General features: G+C 31.7%; 1 protein-coding gene across 1 annotated transcript in view; it reads right to left on the reverse strand.

Moving 5' to 3' along the window:
* Positions 1–18,184, reverse strand: part of LOC129221970 (cordon-bleu protein-like 1) — a 373,733-nt gene that overhangs the window by 349,705 nt on the left and 5,844 nt on the right. The window lies entirely within an intron of this gene.

Consider the following 18,184-nt stretch of genomic DNA (forward strand, 5'->3'; position numbering starts at 1 on the left):
GTGAATGCACATACACGAAAAATCTGACAAGAGCAAGAAAACATACAATCTTCAATACATCAAAAAAGGTTACATTACAAACTTAAAATCGTCCTTCAAAAAAGCTGATAGATTTATTGTAATAATAATACAATTTAGATAGATAAACACACACACACACACAATAAAAATTAAAAGAAAGTGTTGGAAAAGACAAGTGACAGTTGTTACCTACAAAATTATGAATCAATATTTTCAAAACTGATGAACTTTAAAATTGAAAAAGTTTCCAGAAAATATGGAACTCACAGTGAGGGTATTAAACCACGGTTTGAAGTTAAATATCCATGAATTAAGTTGATGGGCGATTTATTTTTCTGCAAAATTAAACAAAGTTTACAAATTCGATATTGTCTACAAATTGTTATTCTTGATTTTTTTTTTTTTTTTTTTGAAGCATTTAAAAAAAGTTTTACCCATTGCGTAAGTGTAGTTATAGATTTTCTTAATGCTATTTTCCTGTCGTTCAACTCAGAAACAATGCCAGGTTTTCGAGGAGTGAAAACACTCCTTGTCATGTTTTAGGGAAGTGAAATTCGTTTTGGGAAAGTGCAATGAACAAAAGCAGTGAAGACTATAGTTATCGATTCCATAAAATTTAAAAAATAATAATAAGTTTTTAACTATTAAATGGAAGATAATAATAAGTTTTTAACTATTAAATGGAAGATGGCATCGAAAACGTTTAGAACGATTGAAGTTTTGTATTTAATAAAAATAATAAAACATTCAAATGTAAGTTTTTCAAATTTTCAACTGGTTCTCTTTCTCCCATTTTCCATGTGTTATTATTATTATTATTATTATTATTATTATTATTATTATTATTATTGTAAAATGCAAACCGTGAACATACGTTTGACCATATTTTAGACGTGTATTTTCGATTTTTAATTCCTGAAATACGCTTCTAAAAAGATTTTTTTTCTCTGGTTATCAAAATTTTTTATTAAGTCTCATTGCTCTGAGATGTATTGACACTTTTGAAGAGTCTGTTTATTCATTTAAGCTACAGAATAGCTTAAATGAACGAACGTATTGAATATTGCAGCGTATTCCTTCCTTTTTTAAGAAAGACATAACTTTTAAAAATTATCATCAGTTAAGGTTATTCGTTTGAAAAATAAGAGGAAAAACAATTTGTTTGAGTTCAATTGTATTAAACACCTGGAAAAAACAATACTTGACAAAACCCGCATTTAGAATAAAGATGTCCACTATTTGATTAAGATATCAATAAGTTATATTACAATTACTTTATTGATGACACTATATTTTTTTAAATATCGTTGCCCTCAATGTCCAGAGTTGGGATAGGTCGTAAAAAAAACTCATTTAAAACAAAAACAAAATATTCTATAGTTCTTCTTTGAGTCTATCATTTTCTTCAATTCATTACATAGATCTTTAAAAAAATATGTTTTTCAGCTTTAAATAGCGAGAACCTTTTACCCAAATTTTGATATTGTTTGTTTAGACATGCAAAATTCATGAGACTTGTTTCTACGTTGCTCATCTTTCATAAAACAAAGTGCCCATGACATCGATATTTATTATTAAATAATTCCTAATGTAAAATAATAATCTGTATGAATTTTAACATTATGTTTATACCACTGTCTGTACATTTATCTGTTTTTGTGCATACAAAGAGACTGACGGAACTTATGTCTCCGTTTTTATCTTTACCGCTCCACAAGCGTCCATTCTAGAGGAACAACACTCATCACTCCCTTTTGGAGTCACCGAATTAAAAGAAATCTTATTCTATCTTTAGTTCCGTACCACAATAATGATTTTCATATTCAGATGAATGCATAAAAGTTCTTCTGTTCGACGATAAAATATCTTCCACTTCTTTTTCAGACGATATCCAAGAGCATAACATCCCGTCAACAATCCAGTCACGGAGCAAACAGGGAACACTTTGTTTCCACAGTTGTTGAGACCCAAGTGGAATGTTTCCCTAATGAACGAGGCAGAAAAGAAATGGCGGAGCTACGAGAAATCATTTGTAATAGAGAAAACACAAGAAAAGACAATCATTTATTTGTTTTGCGGTTGTAATCATTTTGAAAAGCTCTAAGGGTGCTGTAATAGCACAATCTTCAATAATTCTTGGCGATTATTTGGCTCTCCTCCAAATGATATTAATCAGTCTCTGTGCCATGGCACGTACTGGGAGATTTCATTCCGCCTTGGAAGTAGTTTGGCGAATTTATCTCACACGTTCATCTTAATTTCAGTCCCGAATTAGCAAATGACCCGAAAACGAATTGCTTTAATTGTGAGATGAAAGTAAAAACTTAAGAGGAGGGTTGAATTTGTGGTTTGTCTCGTAGTCAGTGAATTGAAGCAAAATTTTCCTCCTATCTGTGTCAGAAAATTATTTAATTTATGAATAAGTTGTTCATGATGTATGAGAAATCTCTTGAAGTTTACTTTGAAGGCTTAACAGATCACTTTTTCGAAATTAATAACAGAAAGATAAATTCAAATTAGATAGTTCTATATTTGACATTCATATTTATAGCAACTTGCTTAAGTGAAAAGAATGATTTTAAAACTCTATGATGTCCAGTTTTTCTGATTTTGAACATATTTAGTAGCAACGTTAATGACAAAGTTTAATGTGGTATTTTAAATAATGTCTTGAAAATGTTACAAAGGAATCAGGGGAAAAAATTAGTTCAATTTAATTATTTAGACAACAAACGTAATATTAACTAAAAATAATTTAGTTATTTAAATGTCCCCAATTTACTCACTAATAGCTGCATTTTTCATTCAATAGCTAAATGACAAGTCCGAATCAAACGTTACTTTACATCATCAATATGCAAATCGATTGACATCCCACTCTCGATAAGTCTTACCAAAGCAAAACAAAAAGAAAAGATAAAAAAAAAAGTTTTGAAAAAAGAAAAAAAAATCTGTAAACAAGTTTAAAATAAAGCTGCTTAAATAAATTGAAGAGTTAAACTTGTTATAAAATATATTAGCGCACATGAGACAGTAAACGAACTTGACTTCATAAGAACGAAAATTCATTGTATTTTAAGGGAACGAAGTTGGATCGTTGGATGTTTGTTTATTTTCTCATAACAAAGTTAAAGAAAGTGAAAAAACGGGTATTTGAATACAATGAAATTGGATAGTTTAATGAACATTACACTTTTGGGGAAAAATAATGCATTAAATATCAAAGAATTCAAATACGCCCACTTAGCAATAATTCTATGTAAGAGTGAAGATCAACTTAAAGTCCCGACAGCGTGACAGCATATCGTCACCTCAGAGCAACAGTAAGACATCTAATCCCAGAAATAACACTAAGAAATCTTACTGTTGATCTGAGGCGACGACATATAAAAAAACTCTCTTCCTTTTTCACAACAGTCAACTAAGTCTGACTGTGTCTTCTCTCATAAAAATATTTAAAAAAAAATAAATAAAATTTCAACGTCATGTATGTTTATTACGAAGAATGTTTCATAATTTCAAACTTTTTTAACAGTAACTTTTTACTACCAACTTAAAATCCTGTAAGTAACCAGTTTTATGAAAATTAATACATATTTAACATTTTTTTAAAAAACTGTAAACTCAATTTTGGTATGGAATATCATTATATAGAAAATATATTTCTGTTTTTTTTTTTTTTTCTTTTCTTGTGGAATCCAAATCGCTTGATAAATGACGTTAATATTTATTATCTTACAGATTGATAGAAGTGAGTCACGGGTCAAGTCAGGTATCAAAAATTCAAAAGTTTCCAAGGAACTCAATTATACCAGCCTCATCCTTATAGGACTGCAATTAACAAAGATGTTTATTAAAAAAGCTATTAACATTCTTACACAAATTTGGGGTTGAAAACATACTTATAGGTTTGAAATTTTGATACGTCTGATGATTTTTCTGCTTAAAATGTTGTTTGTTTGAAGCTTTTAAATTATTAGTTATAGGTTCTTCAATGCACATTCTAATGGTTTTTATCAAGCAAAATTATTACTTGCCATTTTTCATTTTTCTTTCATTTTCTTTCTCCCCCCCCCCCCTAATTATTGGATTTTATCGTCTGCGCAAGATAATTAGCATGAAATAAAAATTAATTTAATTGAAATATTTCCCAGTTACTCAGTTTTTTTTTTTTTTTTTGTCTAACATCTACACTTCAACAAACTATTGCAGAGTTATAACATAATTTAAAATTCCATTAATTGTGCACAGGGTTCGCCGATATTTTTCAATCGCTATATATCATGACATATATTACGATATATATCCGTTATTTATTTTGAAAAATATCATGAAATTTTTTATATTTATTATTTTTATCTACGGTATTTTCAATATAAAAGTATATTAATCATAGTAATATTGTTCATTTATTGTTAAAAATAACCAAAAAGTTATGTTTTAATTTTTTATGATGTATAATATATCATTAATATAACAAAGTAATATAATATTCCTTTTTTACTTGTATTTTATATTCATAAAATTATTAATAATGTAACAATTTTAATTCATATTAAAAGTGCCTAATTAAATTTTAAACATTGCTCAGAAAAAAAGAAAATGTCTTATGACTGTGCACCGACTAATGCATATTAGTTACTTCTGAATTATATAACTGTAAAAGTAGCTGACAGAAGAAAAGTGAGTAAAACAGCTAATGCTAAATTAGCTCCATTAAAATTGATAGAAATGTAAAATGAAATAGTAGATAGATTAGATGTAAAATCAAATATTAGATATAAATAAGGAAAGAATTATTAATTTTAAGTCTACGTATTGTAATAACAATATAAGAAAAAAAAGAGTGATTTGAGGATGCATTTACTATTTGGAAGACATTAGTTTGTGCTAATTGAAAATATCGGATACATATCCAAACATCCGATATATATCAAAATATCGGATATTTTCGATATTTTCGAACCCTGATTGTGCAGCATATGCACTTTCTTTCGTGTGTTCTTTTGATTCTACGCAATTATGTTGTTTTGAGTATTATTTTCCGAAGCGTTTTTTACTCCCTTTTGCTACAATAATTTACATTCTACAGTTAAAGTAAAGATAAAATCTCGAAATGTTCCTTTTTACTTCATTTTTTGTGGGTTCCTACCTCAGTCTTGATTGTGAAGAATATGATTTGAATTTGTCAGCAATGAATTGTAGCTATTTATTTAGTTTTTATTTATTTATTTATTTTGCTTTAGGAGTAACTTGGTAATGAATACTGCTAGTAAGATGTGCATTCAAATGGTGTGCTACATATTTTATGCCGTAACTTGAATGTAGTCAATCTTAAAGAAGAAAAAAAAAGTGAAACCCATTCCATAGTTGATTAAGGCTGTTGGTGAAGCAGCTAAACTGGAACTGACCAATGAGTAACAGAAACGATCCAGCGGAGTTCATTCAGGAACAGTCCACGGTTAATAAGCTGTGAATGAGTTGCACTTTCTCAACTTAATCGGAGCATTGCTCTTAACGCCAGCATACAGATATATAATAGAACAATCTAAACTTCTATAAATAATCAATCACGCGTTTCAGCGAGACTGATCCGAAATGTAAGCCGTTATTAATATCGCTTCACTGCTTAATTATGTATTATAGCAAAGAAAGCGAAGTGTAATCCCTTTTATTGAAGTCCCGTTACATTTCGTAGATGATGCTATCGGATGACTTGTTTTCATCGGATTGAATGCCCGAAAATAGTCATTTTTAGGTTATCGTTAACTTCTTTACAGAAGGAAAGATACATTTGTCAACTTATTCTCGGCAAGGTGAATGATATACATTTTTGTTTTGTTTTTTAAATTTCTTGTCAGAATAGTTGAGTAAAGGTTGTGCTCTTCCAAACATGCTAGAATAAGAATCTAAGCTTGCAAAAGTACATCCTTCAGCTGCGCCCTTGTAAAGTTCAAAATTGGAATTAATTGCTCTCTTAAATTTAAAGAACAGTTAGCCAAAGTTTTTAAAAAGTTGAATTCGTCAAAAAAAAAAAAAAAAGTCTCTCAGTAATTTCTTGAAGAGTAGTTTTAATGATAAAAGAAAACTATTGTAATTAGAATATGGTGAAGAAATAATGCGGTACATTATGTAGTTATAATTTAAATAGGTCCTTTTTCTTAAACTAACAAAGAACAGAAATTTGTTCTGGTAATCCTAATGAAGTAGACAGCCTTCAAGTTCAAGAAGGTTACATTTTTGAAAACATAATAAATGTATCACAGGTATGAATGTTATGATTGTTCTCCAACAGAAAAAAGTGTTCAAGTTCCAAAAAAAGGTTAACTGAATAGCAAAGTATAAAAAAAAAGTTTATATTTTACAGTGAAACCCCGATAGTACGTTTCTCAAGGGACTAGGTTAAAAAAACGAAAAACACCGAAAACGTAAAAAACGGGAAACACACGGAAAGCAAAAATTAAATTAAAAAAACTAAAAGTAGTGGAGATGACTCTTTTAAAAGGTATAACATCTATGCTTTACGAAAAGAACATTATTATACATATCATTTTAAATCATTTTAATACATTTAATTGCGAATCCGAGCGTTTAGGCTGAAAATAATCCTTTATAGTGTATTGTTTTTTTAGCCACTGAGTTCAAAGTGAATACATGAAGCACTCAGCAAGTTCTTTTTCTGGTTTTTGTGAGAAAGAAAATAGTTTTTTACTATTTGTAAGTTCTTTAATGCAATATTAAAAGAAAGGAGACGGGCTGCGCTTTCGGTTCTTTTTGCTTATCTTCATTGGAAAACGAACAGTTCACAAGGTCGGCTACCGATGGAGAAGAAGCATTTCTGTTTTCATTGACTAACTTTCAACAGCTTGTATTAGCTTTTAAAAAGCACAACAGGAAACATTTTGCTTCTTTTTGAACATTCTTTTCTTTTTTTACTTTCCAGGGAAAATGCAAAATGCGGAACTTTTGTAATAACATTCATAAATAACAAACTTTCAATCTGGGTTAAATTAACATTATTGGTACATGAAAAACTGGGACCAGATGAAAAAGAACGTGAAATGCGAGAAAAACGTAGATTCGGAGGAAGTAAAATCGGAGTTTCAATGTCTATATACACTTTTAAAAGGAAAAAAGGATTGGCGGAATTTTTAATCTATAAGCCACCAAAATTGAAATTAATAAGCAACTTCTGAAAGTAAAAGTTCAAAAGAGTAAATGCATCTGAAACATTTTAGTTCCTCTGCGTAGTGGGTGAGGATTAAAACCATAAACCAGGGCTGACATGACTCCGACACTTCTCTTTCCCGAGCAAGGGACGATGTAAAAATATTTCTATTCCTATTCACTGTCATTCGAAGTCTATTTTGACAGCTATTTTGTTGGAAACAATCATGATAGATGACGCAAAATTTTTTTTCACTTTTTCTTCACTTGCGTATGTTTATTCATCTGTTCACCTACCATGGAAAGGAAGTGATTAGGGGTATATACGTATGAGTCATATGCAGCACATGTTGCCTTCAAATGCAAACAACGAAGAAGAAGAAACACTAAAGACAAACTGAGAAATTAACTCGTAATTCTTGTCTCCGGAAAAAAAAACACAAATTGGTACTATGTAACCAAGAGATTACGTCAATGCCCCCCCCCCCTCCGGCTTTGAGAGATTAATGTATTTACATATAAGTGGGAGTGTTTTTTGTTGGTTTTTCTTAAATTTACATTGAATATATATCTTTTGCCCCCCCTCCCCCAGGAGAAATACGAAATGACGTGCTTGTCACTTGTGGCACGAGGTGATATAAACTAATTATTGTGCTTGTTCCCCCTAAAAAAAATTAAAAAAAAAAACACCTACTTTTCGTTTTTTCAAGAAATTGCAATTTGATTTTGATCTGAAAAGTACCGTTTGCTAGACAATTCAACGACAGTATCAAAGCAACACAAATTAATCTTCATTATTTTTGTGTTACGACTGGTGTGGAATAGTTGTCATGTATGTGTACTCAAAAAGGAAAGAAAAGGTTAAGTAACGCTCAGTTAAAGTCAGCTTTGTTAAATTTAGGCTTTCATTCATTAATTATCTTAACAAAGACGTATAAAAGAAAATTTCCCGCTTTGTAAATTCAAGTGGTTGATCATAATTTATTGGTGTCAAATGAAATCTTGATATTATTGCTACTTGTCCATGACTTGAAGCAGTCGAAACATATCTTTACAATCTCTGGCGTGATTCCAACGATTCTTTTTTATCTTATATCATTACCACGTAACTTCCTTATATTGAGACTTTGAAAAGCATTATAATGGGAACAATATTAAATTTCAGTTTTTGAGGAAGAAGTTCCTTCGGTATTAAACTGTTTTGAAACTCCGTGAGATATGAGTGCACTTTAGAACTGTCCTCAAAAATTATGGCATCTAATAGATAATATTATCCCTCGAGTAAAATCAAAGCTTTTAAACTCATTTTCGAACCTGTTTCTTTGAAAATATCTGCGATCCTTATACTCGTACATGATTGACGATATAAAGCGGGTAATTTATCTGTTTAACCAAGCTCAAGGGCGTTTCAAGGGCTTAATTTCTAACGGAAGAAGTGAGGGAGCCCTATAAGCAGGAGCGTCCCGATGGGAGGTTACGGAAGGTCACAGTTACCTCCCAAAAAGTTTCATCATTCACCAAATCTTGTCTGATGATTCAGCAAATTCGGGGACGTAATTACAATTTTAAAACTTGAAAATCACCCGTCAAGGCATGACGGGTGAAAATTTGCTTCTACATTTGAACGCAGCAATTGCCTGCTTGGTGATATTTTGGTAGTTGAAGTTGTTGAAGTTGTTAGTGTTAGCAATAACTAACACTAACTCCAGTGGATCAACCCTTAACTACAGTAGATAACAGAATGGTCATTGTTGACCATTTTTATGTTTCTTCATTCTCCTAAAATGATAGTCTTACCAGTAAAACAGTTAAGTTACCGGATCCTGTTCAGCCCAGTCAAGATAAAGCATTTCCCTGCATGTCAAACATTAACAAAAATTCTTATCAAATTAACATGCCATGACGCGAGTTTCATTGTTGATGACGTCAGCGTTACTCGATTATTTGCTATTGTATACATGAGGATGCCGGAATGTCATTTTCATTAGATGTACTTATGTGTGCACACCCGTATTTTATTATTCGGCAAAACTTGGAGTTCCATTCGGCAAACTGAAAATTTCCGTCCTCCCAAAACTTTTGGTTCGGCGTGCCCCGGCCTGTAATTCTTTCAAACTTTTTCAAACACGGAAATAGTTTGAATTCCATTCAATCAACAACATTTTACATGAAATTAAAAAGAAGTGTCGAAGTTGAGCTCTCGTGTAAATTACCGCCATATTCCCAAACCAATGAAATTTTGATGCAATAATAGACACACACCCACACACACACAATCAATGTTCTCTTAATAATCATACTTGGTACAAAATGATGTTAGTAGCAATATTTTGAAAATGTTCGGTAGGTCAAACTTTCAAGAACTGTTCAAAACATAGATCTGTTTATTTTATGCATTGGTAAATTTAGAAATTATTGCTGTTTTTTAATTGTAACTATTATTACTACCATTGCTCAAAATTGCATCTTAAAGCATGGAATCGATCGGGAAAATCGAATGAGCTCAAAAGAATGCGTTCTCAAAAAAAGTGATTCAAATACGAGTAATATTTTCAAAAATGAGTGAAAATAAATAAGCGTCTCAAACTAGAATACATTTTTCTCCCGCTTTTACCTTTTATTCGATTTCCCTTCCTGTCATGTTTCGAAGCTTGTCGCAAAATTCTAATATAATACACCATCCACATAAGAGACTTCTATAACTATCCATTTCACTTGGCCCAAAACAATCCAGCATCGAAAAATTTACGTTTATAAAAAGTGACTGGAGATAAAAGATGAATTTTGTGGCTTTTCCAAGAAAAGCTTCCTTTTTACTCAATATTTACGAGAAGTAGGGAATAAATGCCAAAGACCGCCGTTATCTAATATCAAGCAAACAAATGTCATTCGTGGAACGTGACTGGGTCTAGTTCGGCATCCGAATTGTTTATTACCCAGCCTAGAGAGGAAGATGTGCCACTCACTACACATTGATTTTTCAAAGTGATATTTGAGCTTAGGAAAAAAAGGGTGATTTTTCTGTTACCTTCGACGATTTCGGGATTCTGGCGATAAGAGGAAAACAATGACGTTCTTAAGTACTTTTCTTTTGGTAACAGATGATGCTTTTGTGAATGATTGTTACACAGTGCTAGTTTGTAACTTTGACTCTAAGTTGGCTTGGCACAACTCCTACGAAAATATAAAATGTGTTTAAATATAAAATGTGTGGAAGAATATCGATTTTTTTTTTTTTTTTTGAGACATTTTGAGTGTAGTTATTTTAATCAACTCAGTTTTACTGCTAATGGTTATAAACTATTTTTCAAACGAAGAATGTTGCTTCTACGGATGTGTCGTTCATGAACGAACGGGTCAAAAAGAACGGATCCGCTCGTTCACCTAAAAATGAACGACCGTTCTTTTGAACGGTGAGCAGTTTGGAACTTTGTATTGATTCACTTGTGATAAAATCCCACTTTTTAAAATTATTTTATTATTTATTTATTAATTATTATTATTATTATTATTATTATTTTTTAAATTACATTCATCTTCAAATTTTTAACTCTTAATCAATCTCAAATGTCCTTTTTCTCAGTGCAGTATAACATACTCATTTCGAACCTTTTTACTTCATTTTCAATTTTCCACCGTATCCATTAGTTGTGTTTTGTGTAACTGGTTTGAGCTACTAACAAAATGTTTGGACTTTCCACCTCCTGCCCTACTCACCTGCTAAAATCTGTATCACAAAAATTATTACTAAAAATACCTTTTACCACTTTTCTGGCGATCCTTTTGTCTTCTATAATATCCCTCCTATAAACTACCATCTATATTGATTTGGCTTTATTTTTAACTTGCTTGGTAACTTCCAAATCGCTTATTTTACTTTCAATATCCAGAGATTTTTAACAAGAATTATTACTGTTTAATTTTTTCCTCCATTGAATAAAGTGTTGCGCTTTTTTCTGCTCTCATTGGTACTGTGGAATAATTTTGGAGCTCCCTAATATTTCAGTGAGTTTTTTTTTTTTTAATTAAGTTATTCATTTAATGAAACATTTCGAATGTACGTGAGTATGTCGTGCAAAGTGACTACCTGCAACTTTTTTAAATGAACGAAGTCGTTCAAATGAACGAGTTGAACGAACGGATCAAAAGAATGAACGATTCTCTGATGAACGGATCATTAAAAAGAACGACATTGCCCACCTCTAGTTGCTTCCAACCTTTCTGGCACTGGATTAATGGCTATGTTCGAATAGAGCAAATGGTTAATCCGGGCTCGCCGGTGACTAACCAGCGATGTTCTAATTGTTCCAGTGGTCCCCAACCTGGGGATAAATAATTACTCTCAAAGGGGTAAAATGGGATTTTCAGAAGGATAAAAATAAGCACAAGGATTGGTCAGTGTTCGGTCAGAAAACAAATATTTTGAAAAACATGTGCATCAAATCTAATTACCTAATTCGTAGCCTTTAGATGTTTTTTTTTAAATGGCTATAAATTTGGGGCTGGACTTATGATGTACATTGGCCGAAACAACAGCAATTTTTAACGGATTATGATAAGTAAACAATATCAACTCTTTCAATGACAATTTCTTTTTCTTTGCCTGAATAATTAAAATTAATGAAACTTTTTTTTTTGTAAAAAATAGAAAAATTGATGCAATAGCTAATTTGTTTTTAAACTGAACTTTTTTCTTTTTTTAGGGGGGGGGAGTTGGTTGCTAATAGACTACTCACTTTTTGGGTAAATCCCCTGAAAAAGGTTGGGAACCGCTGCGTTAGTCGATCGTACATAAAAACGCTCAATGGGCGCTACAGTGCTTGTTCGCCTTTCCACAAATGACCCCCTCCAAAACCAAAAGTTGGATATGCCCTTAGTATGTGAGTGTAGTTGTGGTCAGATAAAAATAATAACAAAAAATGTGGATTTTTTATTTATTCATTACTTTTTTTTATTTTAAGTTGAATGCGATGAAACGCCGAGTAGGATTCTCCATCAGTTGGCATTCATTTGTAAATAATAAAATATTTGCAAAGTTTTCAACTGTTCAAAAATTGTCTTCCTGTCACCAATCAACACGGACCATACAAAAATGCTATTTTTTTCTTTAGCGAAATTTATTTTCTACAATTGTGTTCGTTCGGGTACTTCTTACTCGACAGCTAAATTACAATAGTTAAGGCGTAACAATCAACCATCAGCAGTCAACAGCAACGTCACTTTTCCCTGAGTTCCAAGTAATCATAGGAAAAAACCCATCAACTACTACACGTTCTTCAGACGAGCAGAAATAGTTTATGCGTTTAACAAAAAGAGCTTCCGAAGTCCTCACGCAAGCATTGTGACCTTCGCAGTAAATTTTCAAAAGAAAAAAAAATTGGGTTGTCGTTTTGAATTCACTATAAATCCTATTTTGAAGTAAAATCACCAATGTTTGTTGTATCTTGTTCCGATACAGAAATTCATGATGAATGATGCGAAAAACAAAACACCGAGAACGTGGTGCTTTAATGCTTTTTTGCTAAATATGAATTGTATGTATCTGATTCTGTTCTTGATATCTTTGCAATTGCATTTACGGGTTATTATATCGTTCAGGAATATAAAAACCTAATAATGGTGTGGTGTCGCAGCAGCCAGTGAAATCGTCGAAATGTTATGACATTGCAAAAACGGACTAAATTTCATTCTCGTTGTTGGGCAACAGTTCGCAAGTTGTAGCTGTTTAACTAAACACTGTGGTAAGCTAATTCACATGAAAATCTTTCTAAACAGTGACCGACAAAAACTAACATCTTAGGCTTCATGGAAAAGATTTTAGTCACCTGAAAAAATGTTTTTCAGATTTAAAAGGAAAGTTCAGTGCAGCATGGCTTGTGAAAAATTGTTGTTCTGAACGAACTTGTCTTCAAGACATGGCGGATTCAGGGGCGGAGGGGGTATTCCCCATCAGCTAGGAGTGGAAAATTTAAATAATAACAACATATCTGCCAAAATCTTAAAGCAAAATATCATGATTTTTTTTTCTGAAAATTCGGAAGTACGAGTACAAATAGCAAGGCTGTCACTAGGGTACTAAAAGGTGTCGACTGTTGCAAAGTGATTTGAGGAATGTAATTTAATAAAAATGTAGGCAAAACGGAGAAATGCATTCAGCTGCAATACTTAAATGATCGACGATTATTGTAACAAATTAGAGCCTAAAACAATGAAAGAAAGACGGCCTCTTTTTCGCCCTGCCCCCAAAGAAAGATCTACTCAATATATTTTAACATCATTTCTTTCCAGAATGTTCATTTCCAATTTGTGCAGTTTCAAAACAATGTGTTCTCAGTATAAAGCGAAATGTTTTGAGTCGCTATATAGCATAGTTGAGGATTCTTTAAGAATTTTCTGGTTTCATAGAATCAAACGAAAATATCATTTACAATATTTAAGAAGCATTTCAAAAGAAGTACAATTCTGAATGTTTCTAGTACTACAGTCAAAAACTGTTAAACGCAACAGTTTGCACCAGTGGTGCCCTACCTACAGCCCATTGACTTCATACAGCCCTCGAAAATGGCCCATGTGGCCGGCTGTTTTGTTCAACGTTACAAATCGAAAAGTCACAATGACACAAAATTATAGCCACAATTTAAGAGATTGGTTTCTGGAAAACAGATGCATTTATAAAATAAGCAGCAAGTAAGGATAGCAACAATTTTTAGATTGCAATTTTCTTTCTGTTTTCACGTGTTTCCATAAAATATAGAAAACTTTTAAACGTTTTAAAATTTTAAATATCACACCCCGACAAGGAAAGTGACACAATGTAAAAAAAAACAGCAAAGAAGAAAATAAAGGTTTTATGCAATAGTAGTTTTAGGTGATTTAGTCTCAAATATCACAAATCGCGTCAAAAAAAAAAAAAAAATATATATATATATATATATATATATATATATATATATATATATATATATATATATATATATATATATATATATATATATATATATATATATATATATATATATATATAATGTTCACTGGTTAGTTTTTGTTGTCTAAATTAATAATACACCCTTAAAGTTCAGAAATTTCTCTCCCAAATCATGAAATTTTAATTATGTGTCACTCTTGATTATATCGTTTTTACGCCACCAGGCTCCAGTTATGTAAGCTAACTTTGTGCGAGTTTTATGTCAAGAAAGAGCATTAAACTTAGATTTTAATTTAATAGTTAGTACTTTTTTCCAAAATTTTGCGTTGTGGCAGTTTTTTCGCCGGGGTGCGATATATATATTATGATACATATGTATTATACAGGGTGTTCCGTTTTAACCTGCAAAAGCCTCTATTTTCGCAACCGTTAGTCTTAGATGCATACTTCCAATTGCAAAAATGTTCAAAATCAGATGCAGGGTTAAGATATTGAAAGTTTGAAGCAAAAATAAAAATGAGTCAAAAAATAAAAATAATAACTTTTTATACGCGTCCCAGGTCCCCTAACTTATATTTAGAGAAATAATTTCCATTCAAAATTATTACTGATACAAAAAACTTGACATTTGTGCGACTTAAATTCAAGGAGATAGTCAAGTTTAAAGTTTTAAGGGACCATACAGAATTGGAACTGATTGGAACTTACGCCCTTTCAGAAGAATAGCAGGTTGTCAAAGTGAAAAACACAAAGTATTTATATTTTTAATTGCTATTCAACAATAAACGCAAAAGTTATGCCGTGATACGCAAAAACACACTGAAAAACCTCGAACAATTTGAAAAACCACACTCTGTGCACATATATCATTTTAAACACTTGTTAACTGCTATATTTTCCCCCAAAAGGTGTTATTGACGGCGAGTGAAAAGTGGTGTAAATCACAAAACGCTGCGTTTCATATCTCGGTGAATATTGGTCGTACTGATTTCAAACTTTTTGTGTTGGAATTATTTTGCAATGGAGAATATTTCCCTAATTATGAGTTAGGCGACCTAGGGCCCGTATAAAAAGTTATTATTTTTATTTTCTGACTTATTTTTATTTTTGCTTCAAAGTTTCAATGTCTGGACTCTGCATCTGATTTTGAACATTCTTGCAATTGGAAGTATGCATCTAGGACAAACGGTTGCGAAAACAAAGGTCTTGCAGGTTAAAACGGAATACCCTGTATATATACAACTAGCGCAGTATAGCCTTCAAGGGCTCTTGCGCCGTATAAAAATCAAACAAACCAACCAATATACAACCTTATTTTACTTAGGTAAATTAAGGTTGGGCATCACTGGTTTACACCATACCGTAAAATGGAGTGTATCGTAACAGCGGGGTGAAACAGAACGAAACTTCCCAATCATTATCATACGAAGAAAATTCCCATAAATTTACGTTTAGGTTTTTTTTTTTTTTTTTCAAATTGTTTTTAGGAAGGTAGTGGCATGCGTTGTTAAGAAATTAAGTTTCGTCATTCTAGAAACACAATTGACTTTTTACCAAAAAAGCTGCACTCTTAAAGTCAAATAACATCACGTTTTCAACATCTGCAAAACTTTGTTTGTAAGTACAGACCTTTTCGTGTTTCAAATCTAAATAAAATTTACATTTTATTAGGCACAGGCATGAGTCTACCGAATTAGAATTGACAAATTCTTCAAACTGCGCCACATAAAAAGTGAAGAATTTCTCACGACGGATTCACGGGGTGTATCGGAACACTTGTTTTTGCTCTTCCGATTCTTTCTGCAGATTACTTGTGTGGTTTATTCGACCATGCAGCAATACTTTCACGTTATACAGGGCATCTCAGTAAACGTTTCAGAACTTCTAAAAGGGGTAGAGTGCATCCTGACCTTGACGACTTTAAATCATACAGCAGTTCAAGGTCGGAAATGCTTCCCTGATGCGGTAATGTACACAGAAGCATCGTCAAGAAAAGAGACTGTAAGTAAAAAATCTTTTTGATAATACGTACATGTAAGAAAGCAAAAGGTACATGGATCTAAGTTTGAAGTGTTTTCCACCGACTACAATGCACAAGGAACTCTGAACTGTCTGAAATGCTCTTTGGCTAGGGATTGCAATACCGGACCAAAAATTCAATACCGGTATTCGATATTTTTAAAACGTGATACCGGAATACCGGTATTAATACCGGTATTTGAGATTTTTCAAAAAAATTCTTAAAATGTATTGTTTTGATGCCACATTTCATAATTTTGTACAAAAATTGTTTTATTTATGAGAACGTATTGTGAACAAATATAAAATGAAGGAACAAATGTCATAGTAAAAAAATAAATAGTTGAAATCGTAATGCAGCTTTTGAATTATCTCTTATCCTGGAACTCATTTAGTGCTCAACATTCACACAGTTAAAAATACTCTTTCTGAATTCACACAGGTCGGTGGTACTGTTAACAATGCACGATGCATCTGATTTAATTGTATTAAAAGTCCTTCATCTTCAAGTATTTTGGTTTCTTGCCTGTTATTTTTGGATAAATTCTTTTGTATGTGTTTCCTTTGTATTGTGTGTTTTATTATTTTTTAAAAAAAAAATTTGTAACTAGCTTTGATTTCCTTCCGAGACACGATACTTTTCCAAAATTAAAATCATTTTCTCTTGAGCAAGAGTGATTTGTGTACCTTTTTATTTGTCCTTTGATTCGAAATTTACGATAAATTTGCCTAAATTTGAGCTTGTTAGTTTCTCTTATTCGTTTTCGCTTTCTTTTCAAAATTCTTTGCAATTATAATTATGTAAATATCTGAAAATATGTTTTAATTGATTATGCTTTACCTCTATGCAAATTATCAAGGGACCTAATAATTTCTAAATATTATCTTGCCAAGTATAAAGCCAAATAACGAGACAGGACAACAAACCTGACAACAAATTACCATTTGATACGTTATCAAGAAAAAGATTTTGTCAAAATGCAATACAGTTGAGACAAATAACTAGAAAAGGAATCAAAGTATTACTGCAATTGATGGTTGGATGAAATTATTCATAGGACAGATCATTCAAAATTACAACTCGAAATTAACTTTCACAAAAGAGAAAGTGAGTGTTCAGGGAAATGGAAAAAATAAAAACAAGGTGCACAAAAGCGCACGAAAATGCGATTCATCACCCCATCTAGTAACCTGAAGCAACATTTTTACATCAATAGATTGATTTTGGTTCTGTATCATGGAAAAAGAAATGTACATTTAAAATATAAGTAGGTATTTAATAAGTAAAATTGATTTCTTTTAATTGAAACTTTATTATTTTTAGCTAATACCGAAAATAACGGTATTTTACCTCAGCAAATACCGGTATTACAAAATTGCAAAATTTCTCGAAATACCGGTATCCGGTATACCGGTATACCGGTAATGCAATCCCTACTCTTGGCATATCTCAAATTTCTTGGGTCAGCATGCATCCTACCCTTCTCAGGAGTTCTGAAACACATAACTCAGACATCATGTATATGAAAATATATGTATGTAGGAAAAAGAGGGGGAAGGGGTTGGAAGTAAACTCTACAGAAGCTGATTTTTAAGTCATATTTTCAATTCTTGTATGCCTGCCTCTTGTATAACTGGTATGCGTGTATGGGTCTGATATAACCCTCCAAAAGACATAAGCTGGCTGCACTAATGTACGTATGAATGGCAAATTAAAGTTTTCGTCAACATTATTAAAAGGGTGAAGAAAAAAAGAAAGAAAAGGAAAATAAATGAAAGAAACTGTTCACAGAATCATCATCAGAAGATTTTAACAACAACTATTCTATTTAAGAGAATGGCAAAAAGTTCATATTGTCTACAACTTCTTAAGAGAATACAGATTTCGGAATTCCAAAAAATTCCAGTACTTCCAAACACATTTGTTCCATAAGACCATAGGGTAAGGTGGGGCATTTGTGACTGAAAAATCCATTGTTGATCTTTGATTATTTTTAACCCGAAAACTATTTATAGCAAAGTATTAAAATAACTGTCAGATGATGTACTATA

Source organism: Uloborus diversus, chromosome 5 (genome assembly GCF_026930045.1).
Source record: "Uloborus diversus isolate 005 chromosome 5, Udiv.v.3.1, whole genome shotgun sequence".
In the NCBI taxonomy this organism is placed as follows: Eukaryota; Metazoa; Arthropoda; class Arachnida; order Araneae; family Uloboridae; genus Uloborus; species Uloborus diversus.